This window comes from Salvelinus fontinalis, chromosome 22 (assembly GCF_029448725.1).
Source record: "Salvelinus fontinalis isolate EN_2023a chromosome 22, ASM2944872v1, whole genome shotgun sequence".
Lineage (NCBI taxonomy): Eukaryota > Metazoa > Chordata > Actinopteri > Salmoniformes > Salmonidae > Salvelinus > Salvelinus fontinalis.
The window spans coordinates 34,967,355-34,985,620 of NC_074686.1; positions in this window are offsets into that span (position 1 = coordinate 34,967,355).

The window sequence follows — 18,266 nt, forward strand, 5'->3', positions numbered from 1 at the left end:
ACTAACATAAGGCAGAACGCCGATACACAAGAACAATACCAACTAGTGAGTGAACCTGGGAGAGTGACATATAAAGGGGAGGAAATGATGAGGGTAATGGAGTCCAAGTGTGGTGTGATGAATCCCAAGACCGGTGGTTAGTACTCTGGCGACGTCGTTTATTTATTTCACCTTTATTTAACCAGGTAGGCCAGTTGAGAACAAGTTCTCAATTACAACTGCGACCTGGCCAAGATAAAGCAAAGCACTGCGACAAAAACAACAACACAGAGTTACACATGGGATAAACAAACGCACAGTCAATAACACAATAGAATAATCTATATACAGTGAGGGGAGGAGCAGACGTGACACAGCATAATGTCTTTTTTCTTACATTTTGCATGTGTTTCTGCATTTTTGTGTTTTGAAAGAATGAGCCACTTTCATGTTTTATTTTTGTACAGAAAACCCTTTATCTTACTAATAGTTTTTCCTGATCTTCTCCTGTTGGGTATGGAAAGTGTTACATACAAAACACAAGTGTTAAAAAATACTGCATTTTGGAAATAAATTACAGTTTTTGTTACTGTATTGCATTTGTGTGTTTATTTATGTATATTTGAGTAGGTCTACATTACTGTAACAAACTTTTACAACCGGCTACAGTGTAACACTGACAATGCAAAAGGCCTAAACCTACTGCTGGGATATTCATAGTAGTGTTTTGTGTTGAGCACATCAGTGTGTTGTTGGTTGGTAGATAGATCTATTCATATGATTTGTGTGTAATTTCGATGAAAAAAAAACATTTTGGAAAGAGATAAAACAGTTTTGAATGCAGTGTTTGCTTTTGCTAGAGATTTTTAGAGTTTTGTGAAAATGGGCCAAAGATTCAGCCACTGTGTAAACAATTGTGGAAAATTGTAATATGGAGTTGGTCCCCCATCTTCTGATATAACAGCCTCCACTCTTCTGGGAAGGCTTTCCACTAGATGTTGAAACATTGCTGCGGGGACTTGCTTCCATTCAGCCACAAGAGCATTAGTGAGGTCGGGCACTGACGTTGGGCGATTAGGCCTGGCACACAGTTGGCGTTCCAATTCATCCCAAAGGTGTTTGATGGGGTTGAGGTCAGTGCTCTGTGCAGGCCAGTCAAGTTCTTCCACACCGATCTAAAAAAAACATTTCTGTGTGGACCTCGCTTTGTGCATGGGGGCATTGTCATGCTGAAACAGGAAAGGGCCTTCCCCAAACTGTTGCCACAAAGTTGGAAGCACAGAATCGCCTAGAATGTCATTGTATGTAGCATTAAGATTTCCATTTATTGTAATTTCCTGGGCCTAACCTGAACCATAAAAACAGCCCCAGACCAGTATCCCTCCTCCACCTAACTTCACAGTTGGCACTATGCATTGGGGTAGGTAGCGTTCTCCTGGTATCCGCCAAACCCAGATTAGTCCGTCTAACTGCCAGATGGTGTAGCGTGATTCATCACTCCAGAGAACGCATTTCAGTCCAATGGCTGCGAGCTTTACACAACTCCAGCCAATGCTCGGCATTGCACATGGTGATCTTAGGCTTGTGTGCGGCTGCTAGACCATGGAAACCCATTTCATGAAGCTCCCGACGAACAGTTCCTTTGCGGACGTTGCTTCCAGAGTCAGTTTGGAAGTCAGTCACTTCACTTCAGCACACGGCGGTCCCATTCTGTGAGCTCATGTGGCCTACCATGACGCGGCTGAGCTATTGTTGCTTCTAGACGTTTCCACTTCACAATAACAGCACTTACAGGGCAGCTCTAGCAGGGCAGAAATTTGACGAACGGATTTGTTGGAAAGATGCCATCCTATCACGGTGCCACGTTGAAAGTCACTGAGCTCTTCAGTAAGGTCATTCTACTACTAATGTGTGTCTATGGAGATTGCATGGCTGTGTGCTCGATTTTATGCACCTGTCAGCAACGGGTGTGGCTGAAATAGACAAATCCACTAATTGGAATGGGTGTCCACAAATACGTTTATATTTATAGTGTATATGTGATCGTATAAAAATGTAAGCAAGGTTTGAAAGTCTACAAATGATTTGCCCTTATGTTCTGAAACCCTGACCACACTCTCAACAAAACATTGTCCCGCAGCTGAATGGGGTTGATGCATGTGTATTTTGGATGTGTATACCACATGTGGAATCTAAAGATTTTAAAGCATTATTTGTCCATTAGTCATATTTAACTAGTTTGATTGGCATTAATCCTATGCAATATCTAAACCATGACTAAAACAAATGTCCCAGAATTAATATTCTGTGTTTCCAATCCAAAAAGACAATGAATATTTGGTGAGTCACATGTTTCTTTTGTATATAAACTACTACTAAAATGTATTATTCATCAATCTTAGCCCAGATTCTGTACTTTCAGAATGATGGTGGAATAAAACATTAATTCATATGAATCCTGCTGATTACAAGATATTCTTGTAAAATATACTCACTTTACTCACCTTTACTCACAGACTGTATCGACTATAACCATTGAGCAAATAACTGACTACAATCATATACAGTACCAGTCAAAAGTTTGAACACACCTACTAATTCGAGGGTTTTTCTTTAATTTTACTATTTTCTACATTGAAGACATCAAAACTATGAAATAACACATATGCAATCATATAGTAACCAAAAAAGTGTTTACAAATCCAAATATTTTATACATTTGAAATTCTTCAAAGTAGCCACCCTTTGCCTTGATGACAGCTTTGCACACTCTTGGAATTCTCTCAACCAGCTTCATGAGGAATGCTTTTCCAATAGTCTTGAAGGAGTTCCCACATATGCTGAGTGTAACCGATGTGAAATGGCTAGCTAGGTAGCGGTGGTGCGCGCTAGCAGCCTTTCAGTCGATGACGTCACTTGCTCTGAAACCTTGAAGTAGTGGTTCCTCTTGCTCTGCAAGGGCTGCGGCCTTTGTGGAGCGATGGGTAACGACGCTTCGTGGGTGACTGTTGTTGATGTGTGCAGAGGGTTCCTGGTTCGCGTCGGGGTGAAGGGACTGTCTAAAGTTTTACTGTTACATGAGCACTATTTTAACCTAAACTTTGAACCTAAATTCAATAACATGGTGAAATGTTGAGTTGATTTCATATTGAATTCACATTAGTTGACAACTCAACCAAATGTAAATCAAAACTAGAAGTTGAACTGATGTCTGTGTCCCCCCACACACACTCTCTCTCCCTCTCTCTGTCTCTCTGTCCTTCTATCTGTCTGTCTGTCCCTCTCTTTCTCTGCACCTTTCCCTCTCTCCTTCTCCTCCCCCACCTCTCTCCCCCAGAGTCTCCCTCCCTTCACAGTCTGCATAGCGAAGTCGTCAGTCGCGGGCTACATTAAATAGTAAAACGGGCCCCGTTGTCAGACATCAAGTATTGATGGGGTTCCAGAGTGATCACAGGTTGAGGTGCCGTGGGGTCAGAGCCTGGAACTCATTACTCCTCAAGGCCCAGACTGATTGCTATTGTTCCCTGTTCTCTGATCCTTCCTCGGGATGAGATTAAATTATACAGAGGTCTGCTGTAGCCGGTGTTTTTCTGTCTGATGGAGTGTCTCTGATCAGATCCTGATCCTTCCATTCGTACCAGAGACTAACTGTACGGTGAAGCCTTATCCTATTACGTCCTTTCCCTGGGTCCTCTCTCTCTCTCTCTCTCTGTTTGTCTCTCTCTCTCTCTCTGTTTGTATCTCTCTCTCTCTCTCTGTTTGTCTCTCTCTCTCTCTCTGTTTGTCTCTCTCTCTCTGTTTGTCTCTCTCTCTGTTTGTCTCTCTCTCTCTCTCTGCGTGTCTCTCTCTCTCTCTCTGTTTGTCTCTCTCTCTCTGTTTCTTTCTCTCTCTGTTTCTCTCTCTCTCTGTTTGTCTCTCTCTCTCTCTCTGTTTGTCTCTCTCTCTCTCTGTTTGTCTCTCTCTCTGTTTGTCTCTCTCTCTCTCTCTGTTTGTCTCTCTCTTTCTCTGTTTGTCTCTCTCTCTCTCTGTTTGTCTCTCTCTCTGTTTGTCTCTCTCTCTCTCTGTTTGTCTCTCTCTCTCTCTCTCTCTGTTTCTCTCTCTCTCTGTTTCTCTCTCTCTCTGTTTGTCTCTCTCTCTCTCTCTGTTTGTCTCTCTCTTTCTCTGTTTGTCTCTCTCTCTCTCTGTTTGTCTCTCTCTTTCTCTGTTTGTCTCTCTCTTTCTCTGTTTGTCTCTCTCTTTCTCTGTTTGTCTCTCTCTTTCTCTGTTTGTCTCTCTCTTTCTCTGTTTGTCTCTCTCTTTCTCTCTCTCTCTCTCTCTCTGTCTCTGTGATGTGTACTATGGTTTCTTACTGCTGTGTCTCTCTCTGTAATGTGTACTATGGTTTCTTACTGCTGTGTCTCTCTCTGTAATGTATACTATGGTTTCTTACTGCTGTGTCTCTCTCTGTAATGTGTACTATTGTTTCTTACTGCTGTGTCTCTCTCTGTGTGTGAGGGTTCCTGGTCCAGGCCTGTCTGTGTGTTCCTGTCTGTGTGTTCCTGGCTGTGGGCCTCATGCCACAAATATATTTTTTTCGGGTGTAATGTCCCTAACCTCTTCTACTGCCAATTAGACAAAGGCAACGTTAACCGTTAGAAAAAGATGATTCCTGCATTTTCAGTTGACTTCATCTATATGGCAATAGAAGAAGGTGATGGAGGGGTGGATACACTTTTGCAGGGCTTTTAGAATTGTTTAAACATACAGATTGGTTACTTGTTTATGTCCTCATTTTGGACCAATCAAAATACAGCAGCCTAGGGCAACATCTTTGTAGTTTAAAATTATTGTGCAAATTGCATAAATTAGCATAAACTGTTTTATAATCTGTCAGGATGATGTAATTTCAAGTGTTCTCTTCAATGTGCATTATAAAGAAGTGACTATTAATGTATTGCTCAGTTTACTCAACTCCAGCTGAATAATCATGCACATTGTTGAAAAAAATTATCAAATCACACTGCAAGATTACAATGAGGTTTATCAATCAATCAAATGTATTTATAAAGCCCTTTTTACATTGACAGATGTCACAAAGTGATATACAGAAACGCAGCCAAATAGCCTAAACAGCAAGTAATGCAGATGTAGAAGGAAACACTCCCTAGAAAGGCAGGGACCTAGGAAGAAACCGATAGAGGAACCAGGCTCTGAGGGGTGACCAGTCCTCTTCTGGCTGTGCCGGGTGCAGATTATTAGAGTACATGGCCATTAAGGCCAGATTGTTCTTCAAGATGTTGAAACGTTCATAGATAACCAGCAGGGTCAAATAATAATAACCACAGTGGTTGGAGAGGGTGCAACAGGTCTGTACCTCAGGAGTAAACGTCAGTTGGCTTTTCATAGCGGAGCATTCAGAGGTCGAGACAGCAGGTGCGGTAGAGAGAGAGAGTCAAAAACAGCAGGTCCGTGACAAGGTAGCACGTTCGGTGAACAGGTCAGGGTTCCATAGCCACAGGCAGAACAGTTGAAACTGGAGCAGCAGCACGACCATGTGGACTGGGGACAGCCAGGAGTCATCAGGCCAGGTAGTCCTGAGGCATGATCCAAGGGCTCAGGTCCTCCGGGAGGGGAGAGAGAGAGAATTAGAGGGAGCATACTTCAATTCACACAGGACACTAGATAAGACAGGAGATTTACACCAGATATAATACACTGACCCTAGCACCCCGACACATAGACTATTGCAGCATAGATAGTTGAGGCTGATACAAGGTTTGTCAGAGGACACTGTGGTAGTTTTTTCCATTTTTGCACAATTCTTTTGCAATACAAAAATGCCCCTAATATGTCCCCCAGTAGTGACAGAACAAAGATGGTGAACGAGATGTGTTACATCATTGAAATACCACTTCCATAGTCATAAACAAGTGATACACTCTCATTTATATCACGATATACAGTGAGCAGACCCTAGAACAAAGGCATTAAAAGTAGAGTACCAGAGGGTAAAGGTACAGAGTCTATGTGCTGAGACACCGGTTAGTCAAGGTAATTGAAGTAATATGTACATGTACAAAAGGTTGCAGTCATTTAGAAATGTCCTTGTTTTTTAAAGAAAATCCATTTTTGGGGGCCATTAAAATCACATTAAATTCATCAGAAATACAGTGTAGATATTGTTAATATTGTAAATGACTATTGTAGCTGGAAACGACTGATTTTTAACGGAATATCTACATAGGCGTACAGAGGTCCGTTATCAGCAACCATCACTCCTGTGTTCCAATGGCACATTGTGTTAGTTAATCCAAGTTTACCATTTTAAAAGACTAATTGATTTTTAGAAAACCCTTTTGCAATTATGTTAGCACAGCTGAAAACTGTTGTCCTGATTAAAGAAGCTATAAAACCCTCCTTCTTTAGACTAGTTGAGTATCTGGACCATCAGCATTTGTGGGTTCGATTACAGGCTCAAAAGGCCAGAAACAAAGTACTTTCTGAAACTCGTCAGTCTATTCTTATTCTGAGAAATGAAGGCTATTCCATGCGAGAAATTGCCAAGAAACTGAAGATCTCGAACAACGCTGTTTACTACTCCCTTCACAGAACAGCGCAAACTGGCTCTAACCAGAATAGAAAGAGGAGTGGGAGGCCGCGGTGCACAACTGAGCAAGAGGACAAGTACATTAGAGTGTCTAGTTTGAGAAACAGATGACTCACAAGTCCTCAACTGGCAGCTTCATTAAATAGTACCCGCAAAACACCAGTCTCAACGTCAACAGTGAAGAGGCGACTCCGGGATGCTGGCCTTCTAGGCAGAGTTCCTCTGTCCAGTCTCAACGTCAACAGTGAAGAGGCGACTCCGGGATGCTGGCCTTCTAGGCAGAGTTCCTCTGTCCAGTCTCAACGTCAACAGTGAAGAGGCGACTCCGGGATGCTGGCCTTCTAGGCAGAGTTCCTCTGTCCAGTCTCAACGTCAACAGTGAAGAGGCGACTCCGGGATGCTGGCCTTCTAGGCAGAGTTCCTCTGTCCAGTCTCAACGTCAACAGTGAAGAGGCGACTCCGGGATGCTGGCCTTCTAGGCAGAGTTCCTCTGTCCAGTCTCAACGTCAACAGTGAAGAGGCGACTCCGGGATGCTGGCCTTCTAGGCAGAGTTCCTCTGTCCAGTATCTGTGTTCTTTTGTCCATCTTAATCTTTTCTTCTTATTGGCCAGCCTGAGGTACTGGTACAGAGTCAATGTGCGGGGGCACCAGTTAGTCGAGGTAATTGAGGTAATATGTACATATGTACATGTAGGTAAAGTTATTAAAGTGACTATGCATAGATAATAACAGAGAGTAGCAGCGGGGGGGGGGGGGGGGGGGGGCAATGAAAAGAGTATGGGTAGTCATTTGATTATATGTTCAGGAGTCTTATGGCTTGGGGGAAGAAGCTGTTTAGTAGCCTCTTGGACCTGGACCTGTTGCTCTGGCACCGCTTGCCGTGCGGTAGCAAAGAGAACAGTCTATAACTAGGGTGGTTGGAGTCTAGTTCCTTCCTCTGACACCACCTGGTATAGTGGTCCTGGATGGCAGGAAGCTTGGCTCCAGTGATGTACTGGACCGTACGCGCTACCCTCTGAAGTGCCTTGCGGTCGGAGGCCAAGCAGTTACCATACCAGGGAGTGGTGCACCCAGTCAGGATGCTCTCGATGGTGCAGCTGTAGAACCTTCCGAGGATCTGAGGACCCATGCCAAATCTTTTCAGTCTCCTAAGGGGGTTCGGGTTCTATCGTGCCCTCTTCAAAACAGTCTTGGTGTGCTTGGACCATGTTAGTTTGGTGATGATGTGGACCCCAAGGAACTTGAAGCTCTCAACCTACTCCACTACAGCCTCATCAATGAGAATGGGGGCGTGCTCGGTCCTCCTCTTCCTGTAGTCCACAATCATCTATTTTGTCTTGATCACATTGAGGGAGAGGTTGTTGTCCTGGCACCACACGGCCAGGTCTCTGACCTCCTCCCTATAGGCTGTGTCGTCATTGTCGGTTATCAGGCCTACCACTGTTGTGTCATCGGAAAACTTAATGACGGTGTTGGAGTCGTGCCTGGCGGTGCAGTCATGAGTGAATAAGAAGTACAGGAGGGGACTGAGCACCCCCCACTGAGGGGCCCCTGTGTTGAGGACCAGCGTGGCGGATGTGTTGTTACCACCAGGGGGCGGCCCGTCAGGAAGTCCAGGATCCAGTTGCAGAGAGAGGTGATAGCTTAGCTTATTGAGCACACCACATCAGCCATTGGCTTCATCAATAAGTGCATCGATGACGTCGTCCCCACAGTGACTATGTACAATATATTTGCAAACACCAGCTGGTGCACGTTTTCTAAGGAATTCTTGAGGTTTTGCTCACCTGAGGTAGAGTATCTCATGATAAACTGTAGACCACACTATCTACCTACAGAGTTTTCATCTGTATTTTTTGTAGCTTTCTACATACCATTACAGACTGAGGCTGGCACTATGACCGCACTCAATGATCTGTATTCTGCCATAAGCAAACAGGAAAACGCTCATCCAGAGGTGGCGCTCCTAGTGGCCAGGAACATTAAAGCAGGGAACCTTAAATCCGTTTCTACCAAATTTCTATCAGCATGTTAAATGTGAAACCAGAGGGAGAAAAGCTCTCGGCCAACTTTACTCCACACACAGAGACGTGTACAAAGCTCTCCCTCACCCTCCATTTGGCAAATCTGAACACAATATATCCTCCTGATTCCTGCTTACAAGCAAAAATTAAAGCAGGAAGCACCAGTGACTCGGTCTATAAAAAAGTGGTCAGATGAAGCAGATGCTAAGCTACAGGACTGTTTTGCTAGCACAGACTAGAATATGTTCCGGGATTCTTCCGATGGCATTGAGGAGTACACCACATCAGTCATTTGCTTCATCAATAAGTGCATCAATGACGTCATCCCCACAGTGACCATATGTACGTAATGTCGTCGTTCAGACACGATTACTCTTGGTGAGTAATCGCTGTTCTGATGTCCAGAAGTTATTTACGGTCATAACAGACGGTAGCAGCAACATTATGTTCAAAATAAGTTAAAAAAATAAGTTACAAACAACGCAAAAAAAACGAACAAAAAAACACAGTTGGTTAGGAGCACGTAAAACGTCAGCCATATTCTCCGGCACCATGATTCAGATTCAGTAGGGTGCCATTTGGGACACAGTGGTGGAAAAGTACCCAATTTGTGATACTTGAGTAAAAGTATAAATACCTTAATAGGCTGCCCTTCATTATGCACACCTGTCACCATCATTATGTGCATCCGTGCTCATTGGACTCACCTGGACTCTTTCACGTTGTTGATTGCTCCCTCTATATCTGTCTGTTCCTCAGTTTTATTCCCCGTGTCAACATTATTGTCGTAATGTCGTTTTGTTACCCCTGTCCAGACGCTGTCCGTGTTTTGTTTGATGTCCGTTTTCCATTAAATGTTCCCTCCTTGTTCTCGCTTCTCGTCTCCAGCGTCGGTCCCCGACAAATAGAAAGTTACTCAAGTAAAAGTTAAAAGTCAGCCAGTAAATTACTACTTGAGTAAACGTCTAAAAGTATTTGGTTAAAACATATGCTGAAGTATAAAAAATAAATGTATTTGCTAAAATATACTTAAGTATCAAAAGTAAAAGTATAAATCATGTCAAATTCCTTATATTAAGCCAAGCAGACGGCACTATTTTCTTGTTTTTAAAATGTACAGATAGCCAGAGGTCACACTCCAACACGCAGACATCATTTATAAATTATGCATTCATGTTTCGTGAGTCCGTCAGATCAGAGGCAGTAGGGTTGACCACGTGTTCTCTTGATTAGTGCTTGAATTGGACCATTTTCCTGTCCTCCTGAGCATTCAAAATGTAACGAGTACTTTTGGGTTTCAGGGAAAATGTATGGAGTAAAAAGTATATTCTTTTCTATAGGAATGTAGTGAAATAAAAGTAAAAGTAGTCAAAAAAAATGTATATTAAAGTACAGATACCCTAAAAAAGTAGTACTTATAAGTATTTGTTACTTAAGTACTTTACAGCACTGGCCCAGGGCAGAACAAAACATCTGTTTGATAGTCTCATACCTACTTTGTCTTGACCTGATAAAAACAAATCTTCCTAATAACTCCCAACTCTCCATCCCAACTCTCTTCATCACATTCAATCATTTTGATGATATCATCTTTGGTTTTATGCCATGTTTTATGCTAAACTGGTTAACATGTTTTTTTTTGTAGCATAACCTCTACAGAGTACCTAACCCGGATCCGGGAGCACCCCCCCCCCCCACACACTGATTAGCATCGCTAGCATAGCGTCACAATTAAATAGTAGCATCTAAATATCATTAAATCACAAGTCCAAGACACCCAATGAAAGACACAGATCTTGTGAATAAAACCACCATTTCAGATTTTTTAAATGTTTTACAGGGAAGACAAAATATGTAAATCTATTAGCTAAACACGTTAGCAAAAGACACCATTTTCTTACCCCAACAGTTTCTTACTCCATCAGGTGCTATCACCAATTCGGCTAAACTAAGATATTGATAGCCACAAACCAACAAACAAATTTATAAGATGACAGTCTGATAACATATTTATGGTATAGCATAGTTTTTTTTTTTTAAATGTGCATTTTTCAGGTATAAATCACAGTTCTACATTGCAGCTGCAATCTGATATAGTGCTGATGCAGCTAGAACAATTACAGAGACCAACGTTATATAACTAATTACTTGTCTTAAAACATTTCAGAAAAAATACACAGCGTACAGACATTGAAAGCCCAACATCTGGTGAATCCAAACAATATTTCAGATTTTTTAAATGTTTTATAGCGAAAACAAAATGTATCGCTAATTAGCATAACCAGGCCAGCCAAAACCAGCTGGACGCGCGCGACCAGTTCACATGCACGACAGATATATGAAATAACATCGTAAATTGGGTCTTACTATTGCTGGTCTTTCATCAGAATGTTGATCAAGGTGTCCTTAGTCCTGATGAGTCGTTCAATCCATTCACAATGGCAACCTCCCCTCTTCATTCAGCCTGGGTACTGGTCGACTGGCACGGTCAATTCCCAAAGTTAAAAAACTCAAAGAACGGAACACGGCAAAACTCCCGAAAAAATTCTAATAATCTGATTAAACTATATTGAAAAAACATACATTACGGTGATATGGTCACATGTAGCAAACAAACTTCGACACGGAGATAGTTTTCATCCATAACGTCAGCATAACAAAAGACAATGCCACCTCTGAAAACGCGCATCTCAGAAACCGGAAGTTGTCGGTCACGCTAAAGAAATAAGTCTTATTTCACGTCAGTACAAGATAAACAAAAAATTTCTCCTCTGACGTCTTCCAAACACCCATAGGAAGAAGTAGGAAGTGTCATTCGGGTCATAGGTGGCGTGACCATATATAGGCAGAGCTTTGAAGCGAGCATACACATCTTGCAATCTTTTTCAGGCTCAGGGAAAGTGCTGTGAAATGACCTGTGTTTGACTCAGAGACTCAATTGGAACGGTTTTAGAAACCATAGCTTGTTTTCTATCCAATGCTATATGGTTATATGCATATAGTAACAGCAATAATTGAATAAGAGGCAGTTTAGTCTGTAGAGGCAATTATGCTAATGCGAAATAGCACCCCCTGTATTCTCAAGAAGATAACTGTCACACCCTGGCCTTTGTTATATTGATTTTCTTTATTATTTTAGTTAGGTCAGGGTGTGACATGGGGGATGTTTGTGTGTTTTGTCTAGTTTAGGGTGTGTGTATTGTTTAGGGGGGTTTGTAGTATGTATGGGGTTGTGTTCAGTGTAGGTGTTTAGGAAAGTCTATGGTTGCCTGGTTTGGTTCTCAATCAGAGACAGCTGTTTATTGTTGTCTCTGATTGGGAACCATATTTAAGGCAGCCATAGGCTTTAGGTGTTTGTGGGTAATTGTCTATGTTCTAGGTTGCATGTGTGCACTTAGTCTTTTATAGCTTCACGTTTGTTGTTTTGTCTTCCAAATAAAATATGTATTTTCACACGCTGCGCCTTGGTCCACTCATTATCCTCAAGACGATCGTGACAATAACATTGAAAAAAACATTGCACAGCCTTACTGCCAAAAATAGAATAGGCAATGTGACTGATATTTTTTGAGGGAAGGGCAGCTTTTAATATCACAGTTTTGGCGTGCTTATTCATTAATTAATAGCTATATATCAATAATGAATACAGAGTTTTTCATGTTCATATCCATTTGTACAGAACAGGTACAACATACAGTTGTTTTGAAAAGCTTTGTTATGGCTCCAGAATCACCAGGTACATTTTCCCCGTGTCACTGATGTCAATTATCTCTGTCAATCAATGGAATGGGATGTCAATTAGAAAGCAGATTTAACATCCACCCAGCAGGCAATGTGCCGTGACAAAAAGCGGTAAAGTGTTATCTCGTGGTACTGACGTCACGCTGTGCAGCTGTACTGTAATCACATTATTACATTGTCTAATTGGTCGACAAGAGTGGTTTCAGAGGTTCAAAAGGTGAATCAGTTCCGAGTTCAGAACCTCCCATGTTTTTTTGTGCAGAGACCTTTTTCGCGACCCTGTGACCTGACCTGGTATGACTGTGGGTCCTACTTATGGGTTTACCGTTTGACTATGGACGGGTCACAGGGCCAGGAAAAACTCCTACATATATACTATAGTCTATTTTTAATCCTAATAATATTAATGGGGAATAACACTGTTGTCAAATGACTGCCACTGATTCCCACTAACTCCCAATGACTCCCACTGATTCCCACTAACTCCCAATGATTCCCACTAACTCCCAATGACTCCCACTGATTCCCACTAACTCCCAATGATTCCCACTAACTCCCAATGACTCCCACTGATTCCCACTAACTCCCAATAACTCCCACTGATTCCCACTAACTCCTAATGACTCCCACTGATTCCCACTAACTCCCAATGACTCCCACTGATTCCCACTAACTCCCAATGACTCCTACTGATTCCCACTAACTCCCAATGACTCCCACTGATTCCCACTAACTCCCAATGACTCCCACTGATGCCACTGACTCCCAATGACTCCCACTGATTCCCACTAACTCCCAATGACTCCTACTGATTCCCACTAACTCCCAATGACTCCCACTGATTCCCACTAACTCCCAATGACTCCCACTGATGCCACTGACTCCCAATGACTCCTACTGATTCCCACTAACTCCCAATGACTCCCACTGATTCCCACTAACTCCCAATGACTCCCACTGATGCCACTGACTCCCAATTACTCCCACTGATTCCTACTGACTCCCAATTACTCCCACTAACTCCCACTGACTCCCACTGACTTCGACTGATTCCTACTGATTCCTACTGACTCCCACTACGGTACACAAGCTGTAATTCTTATTATTCTAAAAACATCATCAGTATTTAATTTACATTATTCAGTCACTCGTAGCCGTTCATGAATGTACCCTATCCCAGTGTGACAGCCTTACACCAGGCCATGCTCCCTGCATAGCCATTTACGTAAGGATACATAAGAATACGCAGGGAAACATTCACATGACGCAAAATGGCTGATGCTTTTAGACTGTTGCCATTATCTGCGTCCCAAAATGCCACCCTATTCCTTATTTAGTGCACAAATCTTAACCAGAGCTCTGGTAATGTAGTGGACTATATGGGGAATAGGGTGTAATTTGGGAAGCACTCTTGAAAAATCACTTTATAATTCAGGGCGCGTCGGCACTGATTGCTAAAAACTTAAACACTCAGATTTGTCAGCGGGTGTGACTGTTCAACTTTCCTCCCTGGTTAATTTACAAAACACACGCATGCACGCACTCACATTCACACACACAAACACACACACACGCACGCACGCACTCACATTCACACACACAAACACGCACGCACGCACTCACATTCACACATACAGAAAAACACACACACATGCATGTACACACACACACACACACACACACACACACACACACACACACACACACACACACACACACACACACACACACACACACACACACACACACACACATACACATACACACACACACAAACAAAACAAAGTTCGATGTGTTTAAACAAATGATTCTCATTTTATCACTTGCCTCACTCTCCTGACATACGGAGCAAAAGCTTTTCCCCCTCTCTTAATGGATTCAATTTTATCATTACTGAACAGCGATGCCTTTCCTGCACGTATGCTAAAAGCTTGATCTTTTGCAAACAATGAGCTTTCTAACCTTTGCCTGTCAACTCCGTCTGATGGCCCAGTCCATTAAGCAAGTGGAGTGTGAGCGCAGCACAGTGTGAGCCACAAGGCGAGACTGAGCTCGTCACACTGTTTACTTATCCTCATCAGCATGTCAGGTCTCTAATGGCAGCCCATGCCAAGCAGGAGACAAGCGACACACAGGGAGAGGGGGGGGGGGGAGAAAGAAAACAGAGAGAGGAGTAAATTGGCCACTTGTCTTGATACTTTGAAGTGTAATGTTCATTGTTGTCTCATGGTTTATTGATTTGTTGTCAAGGCTTTGAACAGTATCTCTCCTTCTTTTTCAGAGATTTGCTAGTTTCTTACCGTGACTGTATGTCATTTACTTCAGTATATGAATAGAGTGCATAAACAGTCCAGGGCACAGCAGAATGAATCCACCTGCAACCTCACCTCCTACTAAATCATATATACTCTAAGGAGTGTGAAGACTTTCTGAAGGCAATGTATGCTATAAGCCTATCTGAGGCAGAATCCTCTCCTCTACGTTGAGAGACAGAAGCTTCAGAGAGGAGAAACCCCCCCTGGTGCTTCCTGGACCATTACACACTAAATGAAATATAAAACTGGGGAATGTTTATGATATGGATATATAGAAGCAGCAGAGGGAAATAGCAAGCGAGGGAAAGAGAGAGAGAGAGAGAAAGAGGGGGAGAGAGATAAAGAGATGAGAGAGAGAGAGAGGGGGGGAAAAGGGAGGGAGAGAGAGACAGAGGAAAGAGATGGAAAGAGATGAGAGAAAGAAAGAAAGAAAGGGGGGGAGGGAGAGAGAGAGAGAGAGAAAGGGCGGAGAGATATAGAGATGAGAGAAAGAGAGGAAGGGAAAAAAAGGGGGAAGATAGAACATGAGGATATAGTCCCAGTTCTTTTAAAAGCGTTCTCTCTCCCTCTCTCCCTGTGATAGTGCATTCAACACAGCGTCAGGACAACAGGGCCCTGTTGCAAAGATCCAGACTTTGATCTCCAGCCGCTGTTGCGTCAGTTCATCTTTACAGAAACCTGCATGGAAGACATCACTGTTCAACAGACTACCGGCCTGCAGGCTACATAGGGTTTAACTTTCAAATGGGAACCTCCGTACCGCCGACTCTGTGAATGAACCTGACACTTCTTCTCCTCATCGGGCTCAGGCTACGCCCCTCACCAGATGAACAACGCCGGAGGGTGCCGCCCAATTCCAATGGTCGACCTGCGCTGCATGTCCAATCAGAACCATGACCAATGGGTAGCATTGCGAGACAGCAGTACTCGCATGAGGCCTTTTAATGAACATTTCAGCAGGAGAATCAATATGAACGCCGAGGTCGGGGAAAGGTCACACTGGGAGACATCAGAACACGCCGTCTTTGCTGCATATACCAACCACAGACATGACTGAGTAGCGTTCTTGTCCAACAGAGTTTGTGTCTGTGAGTGTTTGGTAAGTATGCTGCCCCCCCCCCCCCCCTGTCATCACGCCCCCCCACCCGCCCCACTTTGGTAATAATAATTTGCAGTGAGTTGCTTTTACAACCGTAAAGTAAGATGTAATTACTACAGTAACAACATTGTTATTACATATTCATTGTTTTGTAAGTGCATAGTAATAGATTTGTAGATTTCCTATGGTAAGTGGGAGTCAGGCAGAAGATGTGTTATTCTACAGTAATGGGAGATGCTCTGCCCTCACAACACCCACCTGGATGGACTCTCAGACTGTTCTATGTTCATGTCTCTGTCTTTCTTCGCCCCATCACTGATCAAGATGAAAGACCCTTGACTAATATCCACTCTGTCTATCACAACCACTCGAGGATCTTGGGTTCAATTCCCACTGAGGGCCGCCCGTACGGAAAATGTATGCATAAATGATAAAAGCGTCAGACAAATGGCATATGTTAGTTGAATTAGCAATTATCTGGTGTCTAGGACCATATTCATGAAGCAACATAGAGTTGGAGTGCTGCCGTCTTACTGACTAAACTCATCCTAGATGCTAGCCAACTCTGCGTCGCTTTCTGAATATGGGTGCTGGCCATGTGGGTGGGTTCTTGGACAATGTGTACACGAATGGTCACAAGGCTAGTAAGAAGCATAATTACAGTGCCTTCAGAAATTATTCAAACCCCTCGACTTTTTCCACATTTTGTTGTGTTACAAATTGGGATTAAAATGTATTTAATTCTCTTTAAAAAATTTTTTTTAACAATCTACATAAAATACTCTGTAATGTCAAAGTGGAGGAAAATTCTAAACATTTTCAAAAGATTAATGAAAAATAAAACATGAATGACTAAAAGATTGTGGACACCTGCTTGTCGAACAGCTCATTCCAAAATGGGTAATAATTTGGAGTTAGTCCCCTCTTTGCCAGTCAATTTCTTCCACACCAATCTTGACAAACCATTTCTGTATGGACCACGCTTTGTAAGACATAGGTTTAATCTTAGACACATGAAAAGTGGGATGTATACGAAGGGTACGGGGCAACAAAAGACGAACAGCAGAGGGGCTAATGATCTTGGAGATGGAGAAAGGGCTGATTAAACAGGGGGAAAGTTTGCAGGACTCCAACCGGAGAGGCAGATCTCGAGTGGACAGCCATACCCTCTGCCTGAGACGATACTTGGGAGCCGGGGTCCCGTGGCGGTCCGCTTGTTGCCGATACCTGGAGGTGGTTTTGAGAAGAGCCGACCAGGCTCTCTTCCAGGTACGGCTACAGCGGCGTACCAACATCTGGGCCAAGGGTATCCCAACCTCTTCCTCTTGCTCCAGGAAGAGCAGGAGCTGATAACTCAGGGAACATTCAGAAGGTGAGAGCCCAGTGGCAGAGCAAGGGGAGGGTGTTGCGGGCGTATTCAACCCATACGAGTTGCTGGCTCCAGGTGGTGGGGTTGGCTTAGACAAGGCTGTGAAGAGTCGTCTCCAGGTCTTGATTGGCTCGCTCTGACTGGCCGTTGGACTGAGGGTGAAACCCGGAGGACAGGCTGGCCGACGACCCAATGAGTCTGCAGAACGCCTTCCAGAACCGGGAGGAGAACTGAGGTCCCTGGTCGCAGACCATGTCCACCGGGAGTCCATGGATCTGGAAAACGTGCTAAACCATGAGCTGGGCCGTCTCTTTGGCAGAGGTTAGCTTGGAGAGCGGAATGAAATAGGCGGCATTGGAAAACCGGTCCACCACAGTCAGGATGGAGGTGTTGCCATCAGAAGGGGTCAGACTCGTGACAAAGTCCAGGGATATGTGAAACCAGGGGTGGTGAGGGACAGGCAGTGGTTGAAGGAGACCAGCCAGAGCTTGCTGAGGAGTATTGACAGTGTCAGGAACGAACATCCGGTTATCTGCCCCCCCCGCCAGGGAAAGATAGAACATAAGGATAGAGTCCCAGCTGCGGCTTACGGACCTGCCTCCCTATTCCCCAGCTGAGTGCCGTCGCTAGGCAGTTGGTGGGAAGGATGGTATCAGGGTCCGAAAGAGTAGCCGCGGGGCAATAGCGGTGTGACAGCGCATCCGGCTTGATATTCTTGGATCCTGGTCGGTAGGAGAGGGATAAGTTAAAACGGGTGAAAGCAGGGCCCACCTAGCTTGCCTGGAATTGAGACGCTTGGCGGTGCAGAGATAGTCCTGGTTCTTCTGATCCGTTCACACAATGAACGGATGTTCCGCCCCCCACCAACCAGTGTCTCCACTCCTCCAATGCCATCTTCACTGCGAGAAGCTCCCGATTCCCCACATCGTAGTTCCTCTCCGTGGAATTGAGGCGATGGGAGAAGGCGCAGGGATGTAACTTGAGGTCCAGGGCAGAACGCTGGGACAGGACAACATCCTGTCCCAACATTGGAAAAACATCATCCAATTTCTAAAGACTGTTGACATCCAGTGGAAGCAATAGGAACTGAAAGCTAGTGCCTTAGAAATCTAGATTCCCATAGAAACCTATTGAAAACATGGTCACCTCAAC